Source organism: Gallus gallus, chromosome 5, assembly GCF_016699485.2.
Source record: "Gallus gallus isolate bGalGal1 chromosome 5, bGalGal1.mat.broiler.GRCg7b, whole genome shotgun sequence".
Taxonomy (NCBI): Eukaryota; Metazoa; Chordata; class Aves; order Galliformes; family Phasianidae; genus Gallus; species Gallus gallus.
The window spans coordinates 32,293,882-32,309,587 of record NC_052536.1 but is presented as its reverse complement, the minus strand read 5'-3'; the positions used below and the strand labels follow the sequence as shown (position 1 = coordinate 32,309,587).

At 33.8% G+C, this 15,706-nt stretch overlaps 1 protein-coding gene across 6 annotated transcripts in view; it reads left to right on the top strand.

Annotated features, from left to right (window-relative positions):
- NOVA1 (NOVA alternative splicing regulator 1) overlaps positions 1–15,428 on the top strand; it is a 181,742-nt gene extending 166,314 nt beyond the window's left edge. The window contains exons 6-9 of one of the 6 annotated variants that reach the window (XR_001466732.4): positions 5,137–5,201; positions 5,604–5,699; positions 6,698–11,638; positions 12,256–15,428. The gene's annotated coding sequence lies outside the window, so the exon portion shown is untranslated. Of the gene's footprint in view, positions 1–5,136; positions 11,639–12,255 lie in introns of all 6 variants that reach the window. The other 5 variants (XR_005860043.2, XR_001466730.4, XR_005860042.2 and 2 more) reach the window with 5 other exon arrangements.
- The last annotated feature ends 278 nt before the right edge of the window (positions 15,429–15,706 follow it).

The following is a 15,706-nucleotide window of genomic DNA, read 5'->3' as shown; positions in this document are numbered from 1 at the left end:
AATAATGTGATATTATACAACTGCTACATAACAGTAGAGCTTGCAGCAAAGTAATGTAGAACTCACTACTATTTAATGAATGTAACTAAAATGTAAGAAGACACAACATATAAGTAGCAACAGAAAGGGAATGCAGATGAAGATGATACTGAGAACTGAAAGTTAATGGAGACAGTGAAAGGGGAATCCATACTTATGCAACAGCAGACAGATCTGTTCTAGAAAAGTTTCCAATGACGCTACACATTCAGAATCAGGCTATAGAAAGGAATATGGAAGAAAAAAAAAAGGCGAAAGGAGGACAGAAACAGGATGAGATGAAATGGGCATTGAAGAAGAATTAGTAAATGAAGAATAGGCATTTGTACACAATTCAAAGCTATTTAATAGTATCACACTTCTGACCTTGTAAATTCCACATATGCATTTACTTTCACAGTGCTACTAATATTCTTAACAGCAATGCTTTTTATCCCATTAAAAAAGCAGCTGCGCTCACAGTACATGAGTTATCATTATGTCAGAATTATAATAACAAAGGCAGTTAGGGAACGCTAAAGGAAACATTCAGATGAGGGCTCAGAGTTAGTGGGAAATTAGCTACTTTTTATGCATTTCAAGAGGCACTCCACCTACATGATTTTATAATTCTTTTGAACACTTCTGCATTGTATCATCTAACCTAGAGTTGTATTTCCAGATTGCATTTAATATCTACAGAACTTCAGGTAGAATATTTAGAAACAGTAAATTTGTCTATTTACAAACAGTAGTTCTACTTTAGCCCATTCTTTTGAAACAAAAAAGAGCTAATTACATAAATATGTATTTCCTGTTAGTGGCCTTCTTAATATAGGTAAATAGATATAAATAGATAAGAAATGGGATTTTTTATCAACTTGTAAAAAAATAGTAGGCTTTTTGGGAAGTGGTCTCAATAGGAAACAGATTCTGGAAATCTTGAAAGCTCTCTTTCTAAAACGACAGGAGGAACCTCCTGAAGGTTCTCAACTATTCAATTGTCTCTTTTGTTTTTAAAGTCAGGAACATTAGAACTATTTTTTTTCCCTCTTTGTTTAGGAGACCTTATTTATACAACGTACTTAAAATATGAACACAGATGTTTGCAGATGTCTCTGTCCTTAGCTTTCTTTCCCAAGTAATTGAAAACAAGAACAACAAAATTGAACTGCTGAACGTGATGACTTAATTTCTAAGTTGTAGATTGAATGGCCTTCACAAGTGTTGTAAATTTCTCAGAAAAACAAACAAACAAACAAACACTATCAACAACAAAAGCCAACCACTATCAAGGGAGAAGCATTTGTTCCCCCTTGCAGTGCTTCATGGTAGAAAGAATCTTTGATCTGTAGCCAGAGTTGCATACTCAAAGTTTCTCCTAATTACAACAGCTAGATACATGTTCTGGTTTAACCCAGCAAGCAGCTCCTCCCTCCCAGTGGGATGGGGGAGAAAGTCAGAAAAAAAAAAGAAAAACAACAAAGTAGAACTCGTGGGTTGAGATAAAAGCTATTTACTAAGGCAGAAAAGGAGGAGAAAAGGAGAATAATAGTAACGATAATTATATATATTTACAAAACAAACAATGCACAAAACATTGCTCACCACCCACCAACGGATGTCCAGTAAGTCTCAATGCAATGATTGTTCCTCAGTCAATTCCCCACAATTTTACAAGTTTTCTAACATGATGTCATATGTTATGGAATATCCCTTTGGCCAGTTTGGGTCAGCTGACCTGGTTCTGTCCTCTCTTAGCTCCTTGTGCACCTTCAGCCCTGCTTGCTAACAGGACAAAGCATGAGAGTGAAACATCTTTGGCTCTGTACAGCACTGCTCAGCAACAGCTAAAATGTTAGAATGTTAGCACTACTGTTTTTCTCCCGAAGTACAATACACTGAATAAAGAATGAAAAACCAGCATCTCTCCCAGCTTAATTGGGGCACTAGATAAAGTTATCAGTTTCCAGATGAAGACAAACTAAAGGTAATTTTTCATGTAATGCTTAGCTAAATTACAGAAATCTTTGGTACAGTATATTGTCGATGATAACATTTCAGAAAGTTTCTTAATTGATTAGATGTTCCAGTAGAAACTGTATTACACAAAGCACACATCTGGGTATACAGCAGAACCAGACTTGTCCTTGATAATTCTCCTCCACTGAATTCATAGTACCAGTCATTTTGGAGTGAGAATATGAAAATATTCTGCATTTTTCTCTTTGACATATTTATTCCAACAGTATGTTTCATACTTATACAATTATATACACAGTAAGGTTTTCTAGTTTCTAACACACATGAAGTCTTGATCATGCCACATAGAAAGTTGTTTGGTATAGATTTTAAAAATATACGAGTAACCCTAACATTCTCACATGTGGAAAGCACAACCAGCTCATTCACTCTTAACATTAAAATACTAATTCTGCTAAAGTCTGAAGGCTAGCTTCATATGAATCATCTTCCATACGATTTTTGCATTTTATCTTCAGAAAAGCCAGCTAGTCTTCTCAGTTTCAGATGATCTCTTTAAGGTGTAATGAGAATATTACAAGACTTGTAAGGCTTGAATGCATGGCTTGTTGCTATGTTATAAAAAATGATCATTTTAGGCCATTGACATAGAATTCTTTTACATGCATAATTTTGCACTTAACATTTACATCATTAAATCCTAATGTTCATTCAAATACATAATTTAATACAACCGTTTTTCACACACGCTGTCTTTCCATTTGACTGAAAGAGTTCAGTTGTGCACATCATTTAACTCTTCAGTGATTCAGACCAAGGAAAAGTGATTCAACTCCTTCATTTTAGTTAAAATAAAAAATTTTTTTGCCATATTCCCCATGTCTACAGAATTATAAGTTTGTTGTAGTTAGAAGGGACCTCTGGAGGTTATTTTGTTCCAGGTCTCTGATGTAACATGGTCCCACTGAGCATGTTACCTGGGACTAAATCTAGTCACTTCCTGAAGATCTCTAAGGAAGGAGACTCCACAATTCCTCAGGGCTATTAGTGCCGTAGTTCAGTCGTACATAAGTGTTCCTGATGTTCAGATGGACCCTCCTGTGTTGCTGTCATTCCTGATGATATCACTTTCTCCAGGCTAACGGTTTCAAACTCTCAGCTTTTCCTCACAAGATGCCTGAGTCCTTTAACCATCTTAGTCGCCTTCAGTGGACATGAGTAGCTCCATACCTCTCTTTGTAGAAGCCTAGAACTGGTTGTAGTACTCCAGATGTGGACTTATAGAGGAAGAATCACCTCCCTCAACCTGCTGGCAACTGTCCTACTAATGCAGACCATGATACCATTGAACTTATTATCTTCATGAACAGATTACTGGCTCGTGTTCCTCTTGGCATCCACTGGGATCCTCAGGCCCTTTTCTGCCACATATTTTTTTTCTCCACATTTTCTCTAGTCTTACTTGACTTTATATTCATTGAGATTAACCTCTCTTGAGCTTAGTTGAGGTGATCCTTAAATATTAACCAGATTTCTTGGGTGCCTCTTCCATCCAGGCCCTTAGCCCATGAAACTTGTCCAAACAGATGCATGAAGATGTCAAGGTCTACTTCTCTGACTCAAAAGTTTTGGACTTAGTTTTATGCTCTATATTCCCCTTAGAATCTTAAATTCTGGTACCTCACATTCATTTCAGCCCAGGCTACCTTTGGCTTTCAAATCTCCACTGAGAGCCTCCTCGTTGGTGAGCATAAGATCATAGAATCGTAGAATCATAGAAAGGCCTGGGTTGAAAAGGACCTCAAAGATCACCTAGTTTCAACCCCCCTGCTAGACCAGGCTGCCCAGAGCCACATCCAGACTGGCCTTGAATGCTTCCAGGGATGGGGCATCCACAACCTCTTTGGGCAACCTGTTCCTGTGTATCACCAACCTCTGGGCAAAAAACTTCCTCCTAATATCCAACCTAAATCTCCCGTCTTAATTTAAAACCATTCCCCTTTGTCCTATCACTATCAACTAAAGTAAATAGTCGTTCCCCCTCCTGTTTGTATACTCCCTTCAAGTACTGTAAGGCCACAATAATATCTCCCCAAAGCCTTCTCCTCTCCAAGCTAAACAAGCTAAGTTTCCTCTGCCTTTCTTCACAAGAGAGGTGCTCCAGCCCTCTGATCATCTTAGTGGCCCTCCTCTGAATCCATTCCAAGAGCTCTGCATCTTTCTTGTGCTGGGGGCCCAGGCCTGGATGCAGTACTCCAGATAAGGCCTCACAAGAGCTGAGTAGAAGGGAACAGTCACCTCCCTCTCCCTGCTGGCCACCCTTTTTTAATGCCCAGGATATAGTTGGCCATCTGGGCTGCAATAAGATCCAGCAAAGCACCTCTCCTCATTGGCTTCTCTTTCGCTTGGGTGATGAATTTGTCACTGCTGCACTTCATGAACCTCCTGCACTGTTTATGCCCTGCTGTCTTATCCTTCTAATAGATGTGAAGGTAGTTGAATTTCCCCATGAAGATCAGGGCCTGAGGACATTAGAATGCTCCTGTCTCTTCAGAGAGGGTCTCATCTGCTTTTTCTTCCTGATTAGGTGGACTGCATCAGATAACCACTGAAGTGTCACTCTTAAATGTCTTCTCTTTAATCCCCACATCTGAGCTTTCAACAGGTTCTTCATACATCCCCACATGGGGCTACATATATCTTTACTGTTCTTGCTTAAGAGGCAATTACATCTTCTCATCTTCCTAACCTGTCTTTCTAAAGAACTTATGTCTCTTCATGGCAATACTCCTGATATGGAAGCCTTTCCATCACGTCTTTGCAATACCAACAGGACTGCAGCCATGCAGCTGTGCACAGGTCTCTAAATCATTGTGTTCATTCCCCATGTTGTGTGTATTAGTGCGCATATACTTATGAGTGTTAAAAGAAAACATTAATTTTACCATGTTGTCCATTTACAAAACTCCACATACCTTCATAGTCATCAGATGAAACTCATGCTTAATTTATAATGATGTTGCTCAAATAAAATTTTTGACCTAGAAATCTTTTACATTTTTATTTTTTTCTTCACCCATTTATCTTTGCTTCCAAACTTGTTAACCTGTTTTTGCATTCCTTTCCCATGCAAAGGTGTTTAAGTTTAAATAGAGTGCAGAAGAGAGGAACTGATTCTAATGCCAACTCAACTTGAGAAGGTAAGATGACCAAAAACTCTGAAATTTTAAAAATGCTTTTCTGCTACCTTAAAAATCCCTCAGTCGTTACCTTTACAAAAGCAAAATAAAAAGACTGTCTTTATCTTAGGTCTCTGAAAACTAATAGTTAAGTATCAAAAGGAAACAAGCAGACCTATAATATAACTGTATAAAACAGAGAGTAATCATATTCATACCAATTTATTCCTTAATAAGTTTCAACTAATTTCATGGTAGATTAATCTGAATTTACTGCTCTGAAGTGATATAAATAAGAACATAGTTTAATTCATTCCTAAGTGATCAATTCAAAATAAAATTTTAAAAAAAGGCATTTCTGGGAATGATTTGAAGTATTTTTCCTCTTCATAACTGTGCAAATTCCTTGAGCTTTGTCCCCAGAATCTCTGCATCAGATTGTCTTGACATCTTTGCTATTCTGGATACTATGAAGCACAGTCGTTCATGGGAAATGAGAATCTTCTCCACAGTTATTAGGTAAGAAAGCTGCTCTTGCCCTGATTTTGGGTTTAAATGTAGTAATACAACACGGTATATTGCTTTGTTCATTAATTGGTTGTTAAGCAGATTGTTTTAGTTGTCTCTTTGTAGATATAAAGCACTATTTGCAAAGCAACAGTTTGTTCCAAGCAGAGCTGTCTGTCTTAGCAATCAAAGCCTGCAATCATATTTCTGCTCATTTTGAAGGCTCACTGTGAAATCTTTCAGGAATTAGAACTGCACCTTCAGATCTCTCTGTGGTCTGGTTTAAGCTATCTTTGGGATTATCTCTTCCTCTGAAATCCTGACAAGAGGTACATTCAAATAGAAAAGAAATATCATCTGTCTCAGGAATAAATCCTACATGTACTCAGAAGACAGTTTTACAGAGCCTATCAATCAAACAGTCATGGGGGAGAATTCAGACATAACTAAGTAAACTTGATGACCTTCTCTGTGCTGAAAATACTGATGATGAACATGCAACATATAATGAAATAATATGAAAATAACTGTTTGAGCTGTCTTAAGCACCAATAATCAGAAGCTCTTCCAGAAGATAAAGTAAGACACACTGTACAATTTTATAATGGCGCTTAGTTATGAGAACTACCAATGTTTTTTTTTGTTTGTTTTTTGTTGTTTTTTTTTTTTTTTTTTGAAGCATCTGGAAAGTAGATAAACTGGGAAAGTGAGAAACTAGCTATGTTTACTTTTTATGGTGAACTCAGTAGATAGTAGAAGAGTGACAGACAGTAAGGAAGACTTCATTTAAAGCAGCTTGTATAATCCATTTAATTCTCTCCATTTTGTGAGTTTTTTGCTGAAGGAGGGTTGATTAGGGAGGGAGTAGGGTTGTTCAAGGAGCTGAGAGAAAGAATAGTAATCCCCAAGAGTTCCTGCAAAACTTGGTTTCAAATAAAATAGCAGTCATCTAAAAAACATTAGTATATTATATGTGTGTTACTGATACTTCTGTTTGCTTCATGTTCTAGGAGATCATTTCTTTTCTTACTCGCTTTAAAGACTTGTGGAAAAGAAGACAGAAATCGGCTAAAAGATCACCAGAATATTTCCACTCCTAATGGAAACTTATTTTTTGTTTTAGAGGATCAGACAAGTGTCTAAGCCAATGCAGATTACTATATTTTTTCATTTGCTGTAAGAACCTGGAACTTCTATCCTAGAAACATAAAATGTGCATGTGTGAATGCATACAGTGACACATTTATTGGTGTCATAGCAAACAGGGTTAAAATGCTGGTGAAGTAAACAGAATAGTTTCATTTTCCTTAGATTTGTCTATTAGAAAGTTGAAACCTTGAAAGATATTAAAATTCATTAAATAAAACTTCTTATTTATGACATCATTTTGTCACATTATTGGATAACAGTTGTTTGGTATCTCTAATGACTCATCACTCTTTGCAATAAAACTTCTCCATGCTGATACAGTATATCATATGATCTACAATTCCATGAAGAAAAGAAAGATACATGAATATAAAATCAACTTGAATTTAATTTCAGCTAAGGCATTTTTAATCCAAGAGTGAAGAGTTAGGTTTACAGTCGATCTAAACTGCCCAGGCTTAATTTTAAGGTGCTGTGGTTCACAATGGTGTGAAAAAGAACTCTGCACAATACGTTTACTTGTAGGTAAAATCAACTGTTTCTTTGACTGGCTTTCTTTAACCACTGTGAGAAACTAATTCAAACAATCACCAATTAGCTTTCTGGGAGATGTATAAAATCATAAGTAAAAACTCGGTCTTAAACATAATACTATGAATTAGACTACTTAGAAGAAAATGTATTTCCATCATTTTTTTTTCTTTTTAAAGAACATGTTAGCTAGAATTAGAATAATTCCCTATCAAATGCTTTTCCAAGTACTGCTGATCGCAGTTTTAAGTATCCCTCATTTATTTACAGCAGGTATGTGTGCATGAAAGCTATTCCTTACTACTTATAAGTGTTGAATTGTGAGGGTTTCACTGAAACTCAGTGAGTGTGTGAACATGACTAATTCCCAGACTTCAGCCTTTTGTACACTTACGTTCTCCTCTGGCTGAAAGAGATTATTTTGTATAAGCTCCAATACCATACTAAACTGAAAAAATGAGACACATGAGATTCATAGACTGTGAAGCATTGGCTGCATAGATAGAAAAGCAGTAGCAGAAAAATTCCAGTTGAGATAACAAGAGAAATTACTGAGAATCTGGTTAGCCAGCAGCAGAATATTGTCTTATATTTCCAATACACTGCAAAGTTCCAATGTTCTCAAAATCAGTGGAATTGAAGACTCTATAAACCTAGCTTTTAGGGCATAATGACATTTTTTTTTTCTACAGAGAGAGTAATCTTAAAACCATATTAGAACACATATCTGATACAAAGATCTTCAACTTTGTGCATCTTGTTTTGTTACACTCTGGTTCCCATGTTGTTGTGGGTGTTTACAGTTCTGGAAATCTATTTGAAGTTCGAAGAAATTCTGGCTAGAATATTAGTGAGATTAGGGGAATAAATCCACAAATAACCAACCCATCCTTCATTTTTAATATATAAATATGTATATATGTATATATATATACACATTAATAATAGGCAAAGGAGAAAGAGATTTTTTGCTGCTGAAACAGCTTTGGGTGTAGTGTGAGACCATCATGCATTTTGACAAGTACAACCTGGAACATCTATCAAATCGTCATGTTTCCTGTCATGAACACTGAAATAAGTATTGAATATTTTTATGTTCATTGATATGTATCAAAATTATTTTAAAATTTCTTAATACTTTGTTTAATCTTTCTTAGCATCGAGTGATAATTCCTGTGAATACATCAGATGCCATTGCTTGCAAGATAAATGGGTTAATCTAAAAAGTTGGCAGATATCTTTTCTAGAAATTCCTGCCAGAGATGTTATAGAAAACTTGTGATTTTTGAGCTAGTTGTTGGGATCTAATTTCTTACTTAGAAATTTGTTTAAAAAGTGAAACTTTTAATGCCACTCTTAAAATGGTGTAGCTTTAATTTTAACTTCATGCAGATTTTAAAGAAGTAAGCTGTCTGTGGATATGGTATAACTAAAAGATCATACCCAGGACATTACACATTAATTTCTTATACTTGCATCCAGTCATACCTGTATCAGTTTTGCCACTAACGTGCCGTTATATGTTGTAGGAAATTCTATCTTAATATTCATACTGAAAAATGTAGGCTGCTTCTTCTGTCATTATTATACAAAGCATTTTATAAATTAAGAATTCACATTTCCAGTCTACTCAATCAGTTATCAAGTTTGAGATCTACTTTGTTGTAGCTCAAAGATGCATGACAATGTAATCTTTGTCATGCCTTTATGTCTTACTGATTAGAAAAATAAAAACATTTTGATATTATAGAATCTTCAAATAATGTTTGCTATAAAGGAACATAATTTTAAGAGGACAGAATACAAATAGGTCTGTCATTGGTGAAGTGGACTTAACCCCATTAATATTGTGATGCTGCTACTCATACTAATAATTGACTGCCTTCTCTGATAGGCTTAAAAGACGATGTGAATGTATGAGAATTAATCACTAGATGTGTACTCTGTGACATTAGAAAAATGTCTTTAAATGATAATAGAACAAGTATTTAAATAATTGTGGAATTTTTGCCTTTGTGACTGGAGCAAATTAAGTTTGACTGGAAAATCCCTTAAGATCAGCCATCATGTTACTACAAAGAGTTGCAGAAAAAAGAACATTTACTTGCTTGTAGTCTCTCAAGATGTCTTAAATGTCAAATATTGGACTTAGGGGTTTTGTTTGTTTGTTTGTTTGTTTGTTTTTGTTTTTTTTTTAATCATTCTCACTGTGGCATACTCTAGCTTTTATTCATCGGACCTTTGTTAACATTTTCAGTTTTCCTGACTGTAAGTGGAGGTGCTGTCTAACTATTAACACGTTCCTCTTTTTGAACAGCAATTTCTTGCTCACTCTAGGTTAACGTTACTCTAAGAATAACGGTACAAAAGTAATTACTAGGTTATTAATTTAACAAAATCTTCATTTTTAATTTAATTGCTTTAATTTTCAGAATAAAGGCATAGAGTTGACACTCAATTTTAACATTAAAAAACAAAACAGCAACAACAACCAACAATAAACTACAGGCCAGGCACTTCATAAATCTAACATATTATTGTTATTATCATATGAAGGTCAAGTAAATTTATAAATCAATAAGGCACTGTACTGAAGTTTGATTTTTTATGCATAACTATATCTACAGATGTGATGGACTGCAGTTTAGGCACACTGGTTGTGGGGAGAATTTTTAAAATTTTCAAAAGTAAAAGCAAAGTATATCTGAGATTTCTTTTTATTTTTGAAATCTGTTGTATAGTTGTACTCTTTGTGCTTATTTCATGCCTTCAGCTCTAAAAAAAATGCTTATCCCAGTTAGCATGATTTTTTTTTCCGATCAATTAAAAGTAGATGAGGATACTCTGAATCAGTGACAGGAAACTAAAATATTCGTTCAGAGCATGCCTGTGCTCTATATGAAAATGCTTTAATATTTAGAGAATTTTCATTGTGGGTTTTGAGAATTTCATTGTGGGTTTTGAGAATTCTCTCTTCTAAATATACTGGGGTTAAATTTAACACTTTCTTTCTATACAACAAAATGTGATTAATTGAAATATTCTGATTTGCATTCTGAAATTCAATTCCTTAAATGAAAATAAGCAGAATACTAAGCACTGAAATGTTTCATTACGTAGATTAATTCATGTTGTTGTCCAAAAACTATAAATGAGTTACATATGAAAATAAGGGTTATAGCCACAGTAGAAAATAAAATTAAAAAAAAAAAAAATCTTGGAAAAAAATTGTCACCCTTAAAAGACATGTGTGTGCATGTATTTGAGAGAAAGAGAGGGAGTATGTGAGTGTAAGAAAATGAGATTTAATGAACTTAAATTGCAAAGGGCACATCATCATCATCTGGTTGTCACATCACAGGACAGTAAAGAGGTGGACAGTCATTTTCTTGTCCAGTCAAAAATTATTGAAGGAATTATTAAAAAGAAAAGTACGAAAACTTTCTCTGTATTTTTGAGAGTAAAATCATTCTTTTTATGAAGACTTCTCTATCCCGGTACCTGACATTAAGAAAACAATAAGATCAAATAATAATAAAAATTATTAATTTTTTGTATAGGCACTTGATAAAAGGCTGCATATTCATGTTTCAAGTAACTCCTGGAGAGCAAACAGAGAGAATGTACATCTCAGAAAGATAAGCAGCTTTTCTATATTCTATATACCAGTAATAATAAATAACAAAAGTAGTAGTAAAAAAGGGTGAAATTCCAAGGTTTGAATTTTACAGAAATTCTGTAAAATTTTACAGAAATCTGACTCAGCTCAGTCAGATAAAGTTACTAAAGTGGATTTTTTCACTTGGCTGCAAAAAATCTATTTTCTATATTTAGGAAAAAGAAACAAAACTGAATTCTGATGTTAAGTGACACTTTTGACAAACAAAAGCATCAAGTTTTTCCATTAGTATTGCTTATTGATTATTGAACATACATTACATTTTGGGGCAATATTGGTTATATACATAGTGGTCAGTGGTGTTGAATTATGAATCTAAATAGTATATTACAGATATTATAAAATGCTTCGTTTTTTTTTTTTTTTTTCATTACCTTCCAATCCATTAAAGTTTTGGTGAATAAAAACACTTCCTAGTCTTCCCTAGGATCTGAAAATATTCAGGAACTCCTGCTCTTGGTGAAGATGTGGACACGATGAGGGAAGAACCTCCTGTGTCCTGGCAGAATGAATGCCATGTAGAAATTTCAGCTCTACATTTCCTGACTTGGGGTGACCTTTGAGGAGCTATAGAGAGTATTGGGTCAGACAGGTGAGTTCCACAAGGACAATAATTATCTCTAAGTCAGTGGGGTGAAATTCTGAATTTCCACTCTGCAAACTAAATTCTACTTTATTCTTGCTTTTGAATAATAAGCAAGTAATACTGTATTTTGAAATTTTCTTCACCTTACAGCTCTAGAGAATAGCATTCATTTTAAATACTGAAATAACATAGTAAGAAAATAGGCAATAATTACCATTTAAAAAATAATATTATGTCTTATTCTGTACTTTCAGAATACAGAATAAAGAACCTCTTTGTCTTCAAAGGCTAGATGAACAGATACTTAATAAAATAAAATTTGTTTAATTCCTCTGACTTAAATAATAAAATGAAAATATTTACTAAAATCTTCATTTTCTTGGACAAAATTTTGTCTTCCATATTTGAATCAATATTTAAGAGAAGTATGACGGGTAAAATATTTAATGATATAAAGTTTTTTTTTTCAGCATTTAAATACGAAAGTACTCATAGGAGAAGTAAAATAATATTAAAAATATTTATAAAATAACTGATGAAACTAATTTTTCCCTCTCTCTCTCTTTTCTTTTTCTTTTCTCTCTCTCTCTCTCTCTCTTTTTTTTTTTTTTTTTTTTTTTTAGCATAGAAATATAAATAAAATCAATGAGAATTCTGGTGAAAACATCGTTTTGCTGTCCTAGAAAATTGTACCTCCATTCAAGTTGAAGTATTTTGTTTCACTGTTAACTGAAGAGAGCAAATTTTTTTCTTATATTAATATAATAAATTTCAAATCATAAACAATATTCTAAACTAAAGAATAACAGCAGTAGAACTTCTAGTAAAAGCTTTTATAGTTACTATTTGTGTTGATGCTTATTTGTACCTTACTGAACCTTTGTATACTGCCTGAGTTTTAGAACAGTTTTCTTGAGAAAACTTTTCACACCAACACTTGCATCAGTGCTATAACAGTCTCCTTGAGTTCTTTGACAAGAAAGTGGACTATAATATCTTCTATCAAGCTAACCTGAACCTTGTGCTACACCTTGACTTCAGTTTTCCCAAGAACTTTTTGCATCCAACATTAATGGTGTCTGAACTAAATGTCTTGACAGCAGAGCACAACTTAGTTGACTGAAGATAGAATCAAAGTTCTTGAAACAGAATGACATTTTGGCAATGTGTGATGGTGTTAAAACTTGTTCTACTCTGAAATGTATGCTCAAGTCGTTCAGATTGTGTCTACTTTACTTGCTTGAAGTCCACCACAAAAAGATAGTACATAGTTTAGTGTTGATGTTAGTCCTATTATCTCTTTCAAAGGGCTGATTTTGTTACTAGTATGAGATTACTGTGTGTTTTATCATTTCAAAATGTTGGTAGAGGGAGAAAAACAAAGCTATGCCATCTTACTGAAAAGATTTTCTCTTGAAGCAGACCAAAATTAACAATTCAAGTAGTAGGAATTCCAGCCCTCTGCTTTTGATTTGTTTTGTGACAGTAAGGATACCCAGCATGGGATGAGTACAAGAACAACATATTTTTGTAATCAAAATATAGCTGGAAGGTTTTGCATCATTATTTTCTCAGCATATTTTCAAAGGTACTCTTCAGTGAAAATTATGTTGCTCGTTTGTTTGTTTTTGTAGCCATGCAAAATATTCCTGCCATAGTTCTGATGTATAGCTTGTAAAGTCCCTGAAGTGAAGCAGCAATAGCCATTACAGTGCTACAGATCTGCTTTGCATTTGTAATGTGTGCACATAATGCATTTGAACTGCTGGCAAAACTACCTCACAGTAGTACTGCGGAATGCCTCTTAAATTAGGACTGTTCCACAGGTCTGCAGCAGTTTTCTTGTGGTGCTAAGTTAGTTCATTCTTGTAGACATGGACAGTAATCTGAATCACTCTTACTGCAAACTGAGTTATAGATAAAGTCTCCCCAGTAGTTGAAAGGAACAGCATAGTTGTGCAAAGAAATGTTGATGGCATTTATTTTCAAATCAAGAATTTTACTTCTTAGCACTCCTAGATATGTAAAATACATTCTCTAATTTGGACTTCATTATCAAGAAGAATATTTGAGTAGATCACCTTCAAAATATTTCACAGTTATATTTTACACGATTTGTCATACAATTAGTAGTAGTAACATTGTTTCAATTCAGAAAATCACATCTAATATTCTAGAAAGTATAACTGTCAGTTACAAAAAGGAAACTCTATCCTTTTAAATTGTGAATAACTACAGATAATTCAAACATAAATAGGATGATATAGGAGAATACTGTAATGGAACACTACTAATATTTTTTTTAAATGAAGGGTCTTGGCATAGTTGTTTATTTTCAACATTTTCAAATGTTAATGTAATAATATTTTATTAGCAATGTAAAAATCAAAATAGATAAACTATATGTACAGTAAATGGGAATATCAACTGTAGTGAAAAAAATATTATGCAGATAATTAAATTGCATAAGCAACTAAGACATTATCAGTATGAGATGTAACTGCCTACTACTTTTATGGCTGAGTGTAAAGTAAGAAGATAACAAGAATATGAAATAAATTGAATAAAAAAATAACAGAAATTTGTGTATATTGTGAAAAAAGATCCAGCTGTCAGAATACAAAGAACCATTGTCACATATCAGTTAAGATTAATCTGGAAGACACCTACTAGATCCCAGTGTAAGAAAAATAAATTATATACTGCACATTTTACCTATACGTTTATGATGTGTTTTCCTAAAAGAAAAATCCTAATTTCTAGTGAGAAATCGCCTTATGAATAAATATTGGGTGTAAATGGAAAATAACACTGAACTTTTGGGGTACAGATGTGGTGTTGGGCAGTCCACATGGGTTATGTGTTCCCTTATACAAAAGTCTTACCCTGTAAGTTTTATTTGCACTGTGTAGGAATCCTCTTATTTCATCCCAGTGAAGAAGCTGCAGTGCTATCTTAGCACAATACTGGATCTACACTACGGTTTATAGATACGATGTAGATAACACATAATGTAAGGACTGTGCTACCACATCTACATTTGATTTTATTTGTGCTACCATGACCACACTGATCATGAAGGCATTTCAGAGGTAGCTGTATATTTTTCTTCATTAATTAGCCTAGAAATGAATTATTTTACTGCATTTACACTTAGTCCACTAGTGGAAAGACAAAGTCTTGAGAAAGTAGACCACAAAGAAAACAAAAGAATTTATGCAAACTCTTTAAGAAGACTAGAAACAGGGCATGTGGAAATACAAAGTAAATTGTGTTCACATAAAATGTGAACACTGGCAGATTGCTTTTTCTTCTTGCCAGTAAAACATCATTCTCAAAGTAATGAGTTCTTTTAGGTAGCTGGGCAGTGATGTGTTTATCTTCTGACTTTACTTGTCATAAATATCACTCTGGATTTGTACATTCTTCCACTGATTTTTGATTACAGATTTGTACTTCTACCTGTGTTTTTAGGCAAAGTAATAATACTATTATTAAAATAATTTGCTAAATATTGTTGTGCTTCTAATTAAGAAGTTAATGAATATTTCTATAAGTGAAATGCTTATGAAGAGGTCTGGTATTTTCTTCTTTTTGGATTATTTTAATAAATCAAAAGAAGGATGTAGGAACTGTACATGTTTTATCTATTTCTCTATATATATGTAAAAAGAACAACTTTTCCCATATACACTGGATTTATTATATATCTCCAAAGCAATTTAAAATGCACTGAATTATACTCCCGTTAAGGTTCTAGAAGAACTTTCATAATAAATGTTGCTGTTGAAATTTATATTCATGTATATTTAAAGGAAGACTTCTTTGATGTCTTATACATTCCCTTGCCTATAAAAAAGGGGGGGGGGGAGGGGAGGAGGGAAACAACAGACCTTGTATTAAATTTAACAACACTCTACCTTCTCTCCTCCAACTTCAGATCTCATTTATCTTTTATGAGCTCTGGGCACTCTGCCATAATAAAACTGTGTAATACTAGAATTCTAAAATCATTCAATGGTTTCTTCTTCTTATTATTTTTTTTTTTAACCAAGTCAGTTCACTGTGACATTA